The sequence below is a fragment of the Populus alba genome, chromosome 11 (genome assembly GCF_005239225.2).
Source record: "Populus alba chromosome 11, ASM523922v2, whole genome shotgun sequence".
In the NCBI taxonomy this organism is placed as follows: Eukaryota; Viridiplantae; Streptophyta; class Magnoliopsida; order Malpighiales; family Salicaceae; genus Populus; species Populus alba.
The window spans coordinates 5620245-5626244 of NC_133294.1; positions in this window are offsets into that span (position 1 = coordinate 5620245).

Genomic DNA, 6000 nt, shown 5'->3' on the forward strand with positions numbered 1-6000 from the left:
TGGATTTGTCAAAAAAGCATGCATTTCTTATGTAATTGGGATATGGGATGTGGTGACTGAGGTGGGCACATGATTTGGTGGCGTAAATGGAGGTGCTGAGGGTGGTCCAAGAGACCAGCGTTGGTGGCAAAAGTCTTGCTGGTGCAAGAATTTGTTTGTTTTTTTCCCTTTCTTTTATCATATTCATACAGGGGCATGCCATTGACTGGTTCAATTCAATATTCCAATATCATGTGCATGGTATATATATAGTATATTGGGACATTGAACTTTTAAGGTTTTGAATAGTCATCTATAAAACATCCCGATTTCTTAAATTCCATGCTTGCAAATTTATTAGGTTCACGTCAAAATGGTTCAAGAATTGGTCGGCTAATTGTAGAGATCAAATTTGACCAAAATTGCTATAATCAATTATCGAAATCGAATTTGAATCTTCCCTCAATACTATTTCCCACCAGCCCTCCAATTTAGATTAAAGATCAGAATCAAGACGTCACCGTCAGCGTATGAGTGTTTCATTTTGTTTCCCTTATTTGACTTCTTTTGGCCTGTAAGCCTTCCAGCTGCCACCCGCACCCAATAAGCCTTGAAGAGGTCACGTGTAATTAATGGGGATATAATATTTTTTTTGTCTCCACAATTACCATGGCATTATACTTTAGTTCCCGAGCTTTAAGAACCAATCCTCCAGTCCTTAAAGTTTACCTCGAGGGATGGAATATTGACGAGTAACTTGTCTGTGTTTGGTACTGCAGTTGAATCTGTTTTTCAAAAAATTTCAATTTTTATTTTTGTTAAAATTAAGTGTGATTTGTATTTTTGGATCGTTTTGATGTGCTGATATCAAAAATGATTTTAAAAAACTAAAAAAAAATAATTAGCATATTTTTCGACACAAAAAACTATTTAAAAAACAATCGTTACCACACTTCCAAACACCCTCGCTAGGAGCTAACATTTTGAAATGGGACGCTAGCTAGAGAGTTTAGGGAGCAGATCGATAGACGAAACTTCGAGGAGACAACTTCGAAGTGCAAACTTAAACTGTTGCTTTATCGATAACTTTAGATCCAAAGTATCTGGTCTGTGAAAATCTTATCAATTTAAAAAGCTGATTCAGTGGCCTAAAGTGTGGCAATGACTATAAAGCCATCATAGGCCTTATCGAAGTTAGGATCCATTTCGAAGTTCTACTTCCAGACCTTTTAGTGATCCAAACCCCTAGATCGAGACCGTATTGCTCTTAATTGGAAATTATAGCTTTGCATCTATATATCCTTTTTTATTTTAGTATTAATTCCAAAATTTATGCTATTTATATTTCATGTTAGGCCCCTGGTCATCGAGAACAAATTTTATATCTCAGATTTCAAACCTGTAAGTTATCTTCAACAATTTTAACTATTTTTTTTAGGGTTTTGAGGGCAATATACCCTGTTCTATTTTTATATGTCGTGTCACATCTGATTTCACTCAAAATCAATTCTCCAAGAAAGTGTACAAAAGTTTTTATCTTAAATTTGACAGAGGAGGCCTTCAGCTTAATTTGTTGTTGGTGTACGACTCTACAACTTCTAGTCTCTGCTAGATGCCATGCTTGGGCACTGTTATAGATTTGTGACATACTTATATGTTATTATGGATTTATAAAAAAACTTAAATAACAAAAAACATATGGAAAAAGATTATTGGAATTTATAATGTTTTCAAGAAAAAATTAAACTATAAAATTAAGTTCTCAATCAACTTAATACTAAAAAAATAAAATCGACAAAAATATTTTTGAAAAAAATCATAAAAAAAGGAAGAAAAATTATTTAGAAAAATACTGTAGCAATCTATAATGTTTTGTGAGGAAATATACAGTTGTAATTCTCAACCAACTCAATATTTAAAAAATAAAATCAACAAAGATAATTTTAAAAAATATCACAACAAAAAAAAAACAAAAGAAAAAAAACATATAGGGAAACACTATAGCAATCTATAGTGTTTCATGAAAAAATCTACAGTTGTAATTTTCAACCAGCTCAATATCAAAAACAATAAAATCAATAAAGATAATTTAAAAAAAATCACGTGAGGAAATATTATAGCAATCAACAGTGTTTTAAAGAAAAAAATTGCAAAACTAAATTTTCAACCAGCTCAGTATGAAAAAAAAAATTCAACAAAAAAAATTTGAAAAAAATTCGATAAAAAAAAATATATAGGGAAACATTGTAGTGAGGCAAAAATCATATGAGGAAACACTGTAGCAATTCATAGTGTTTTAAAGAACTACAAAGCTAAATTCTTAATCGGTTCAATATGAAAAAAAAAATCGACAAAGACAATTCTGAAAAAAAAAATCATTAAAAAAAATCATGTGGAGAAACATTATAGTAATCTACAATGTTTTAAAGAAAAGAACTATAAAAATAAATGTTCAACCAGTTCAATATTAAAAAAATAAAATTGACAAAAAAAAATTCTAAAAAAACACAAAAAAAGAAGAAAATTTTGGAAAAAAAAAAACATGTGGAGAAATGCTGCAACAAAGCAAAAACCATATGGGGGAAAATACTATAGAAATCAACAGTGTTATATATATATATATAAACTATGAAGCTAAATTCTTAACCAGTTTAATATGAAAAAAAATAAAATCGACAATGATAACTTTGAAAAGAAAAAAAAGAAAAAAAAATCATGTAGGGAAATATTGTAGCAATCCTGAATCCACAATGTTTTAAAGAAAAAAACTATATATATAAATTCTCAACCAGTTTAATATTAAAAAAAAATTAGTAAAGATAATTTTGAAAACAAAACATACAAAAAAAGAAGTAATTTTGGGGAAAAAAAAAAAAAATAAACATGTAAAATGAAAAAAAAAGAAACAAAAATGAAATAAAAAAAAAACATGTAAAGAAAATTACATTATTTTCTCCACACGTTTTAGAGTATTGATAAATACAAAACTTGTTGGCCCTCTTTTCCTCATCGACAAAATGTTATATTCCTTGCTTCATATACATCCATTAGTCATTTCTTTTATCTTATTCAATCTTTTCATAATCCTCAAATATGGTATATCATTACATTGTCACAACTAGTTTTTTACCCTCATTTTCCAAAACCTTTTCAAAAAATAAAATAAACTAATAGAAATAATAAATCTAAATTTTTCAAAAATAATATATATCTTTTTGGTGTAATTTCGTCAATCTACTACTATTTTATGATGCCTTCATGTATTTTATTTTTAGTGAAAAATTTTTAGAAAAGAGAAAATAAAGTACTAAAATTTTTAAAAAAGAAATTAAAATAATAAAAATGAAATGAAACGAAAAGATTGGTGAGTAAAATAAAAAATAAAAAAAAGGGAACAAAATGACCTTAAAATTATAACCCTCTCCCCAAGTAACTGAAAATAAGATATAAGAAAGGAGAATATTATAAGAGAAGAAAGGAAAGGATAAAAACAAATATAAATAAAAGAGAAAGGAAAGAAAGAAAAACCAGTCATTCTCTCTAAAAAGAAATGACTGGTTCAGAATACAAAAAACTAAAAAGACAAAACAAAGAGGAAAAATCACAATAGTTATCTCTGCTTTCACCTTGACAAAGTCCGGCAGCCATCATTCTCTCTTTGTTTTCTCTTTTTTTCTAGCCACTCCATTACTGACCGCCGTATCCTCCAACCAAAACAAAGCACGTACGCTAATCCGAAACATCTACAAATCAAATATACTTTCCCTTCTCTCATCAAGCGACCACCACCATCACTAATCATCCACTGTTCATCCTTTTCATTGCCATTTTCCAAACCCTCACGCTGTTAAAACACTCAACACAACCCAAATCGTTGTCCTCTCTCTAACCGAGCCAGTTCAACCCACCCTTGAACCTTTCTTGAACCGACCTCCACCTGAATCACACCACCAAATCATTGAGCAACACCAAACAGACCTGAACCACATCACCAACGATAGTAGTAAAAACCTAACACATAAAAAACTTGTTTGAAATGGAAGTAGAAAAAAGGCTTAAACCTCTGATCATATGAGGAAAAGTGTGAATCACTGTTAGTGGTAACCAGTGGAAAGGGATTGAAAGCTTAAATTTCTAGCATTTGTATGCAGGTTTGATGCCCGCGTATGAAGTACATTCACCGCCATCCCACATGCGGCAAACATGCCAGCGCGTCCAGCACATGTGCCACCACTATGTACCAGTTCCTGTTGTTCCAGCAGTGTTCCAGGTAAAACAGCTTTCCCTCCTGTAACTCATTTTTATCTTTTCTTAGTTTACTCTTATCCATTTCCAAGTCCACAGTTTATCGAAATGTCCCATGCCACACACATTATAGGAAGATTAAAAAAGATAAAACGTATATATGACTAATGAACCTATAAGCAACAAGCTGTTCATTTGTGCATCAAGCTCCTTCCTCAGGTATAGGGCATTATAAATGGTATCAAAACCATCCCTAGTTTACTGTGGCAACTAAGAGCTATGCGAGACAAAGTGCTACATCTTTGTACAGAGTGGAAGACACCTCTTGAACCCATAGGAGCCGCCTCTAGAATCCTACAGTGTTCAAGGCTCGATCATGGACTATGATTGTAGTGCGATGGGGACACGACAAACTCAAGAAGGTAGAATGTCATGTCCTTCATCTCACATCTAAGGATTATTGGGAGATTGAGTAGATAAAAGGTATGGTTAAATATGTTCAACAAGGAATATTTTTTTTTTTGGGTTATGAGGATAGGAGGCCTTATTAGTGCTATACTTGTAGACATAGAAGCTATTCATTTAAGCACCAAACCTCTCCCTCGAGTTTGGGTGCATTATAAATGATATTAAAGCTGAGCCTAGCCATGTGTGGGAACCATGTCCCTTACGGAACAAAATGCTCTACCTTTGTAAAGGATGAGAGCTACCTCTTGAATTACCCGTAGGAGCCGCCTCTAAATATTCCTACACTTTCTGGGGATCAATCCAAGACTATGGTTGTGGTATAACGGGGACATTAATTACACACTTAAGAGGGAAAGAATGCGATGCCACATATTCCATATCTAAGAATTCTGTCGAGATTTAATAAAACAAAAGAAATGGCTATGTTATACATCTAGAAAGAGGAAAACAAACTGTCCAGGTAGTCACTCCCCAGGTCCTGAAATTCTACCACGTCGAAATCATCCACAGACAATTCTTCTACGCAAGCCATTCTATGAAGTCCAGGTTGTTCCATAATGATTAAATCATTGTTCACTTCCCAATCTCTTGATACCCTTCTTCCAGGGATCACTGAAACTTTGTCACCGCTTCCCAGAATTGTGCAAGACGTGTCATACCCTTGTGAAGTTGTGGTAGATGAAACACTGTAGTCATTTTTGGAGCAGTCAATGACCATTGCCTTGGCTACTGCTTCAAGTGGGAAGTTGAGGTATGTCTTGGGGCCTCTAATTCTCAAAGCAGCCTTATCATAAGCCAAAGCTGCTTCCTCAGCTGTTTTAAAAGTTCCGAGCCAAACTCGAGCTCCTTTTCTCGAAGAGTCCCTTATCTCTGCTGCATACTTGCCCCAAGGCCGCCTCCTTACTCCCCGGTAGTGTCTGGTGGTCACTTTCTCTGTTTTCACAGTATTCTCTTCGGAGCTTAGGCTGCTGGGGCCTTTGTTTTCTGCTCTATCATTGGAAGTAAGTTCTTTATAGTTAATTTCAGGAATGATTCCATCAAGAAGTCCCTCCCAGGACTCAGTACCCATCGATATCCATCTGCCTAGACTTGGTAGCCTTTCTAGAACCTCCATTGACCCATCTCTACTATCAAGACTAGGCAATTCCTGCGATGATTTAAACTCTTCTTGGTCGTCATTGCTTTCTACTTTGTCTCCTTTATGTTCTCCAATGTAGCTTGCCCAAACATTCTCTAGGATTCCTTCAGATGTTGCCCGATGATCACTTTGTATAGCCATGTTGTCATTTACATAACAAAAAAAAGCTA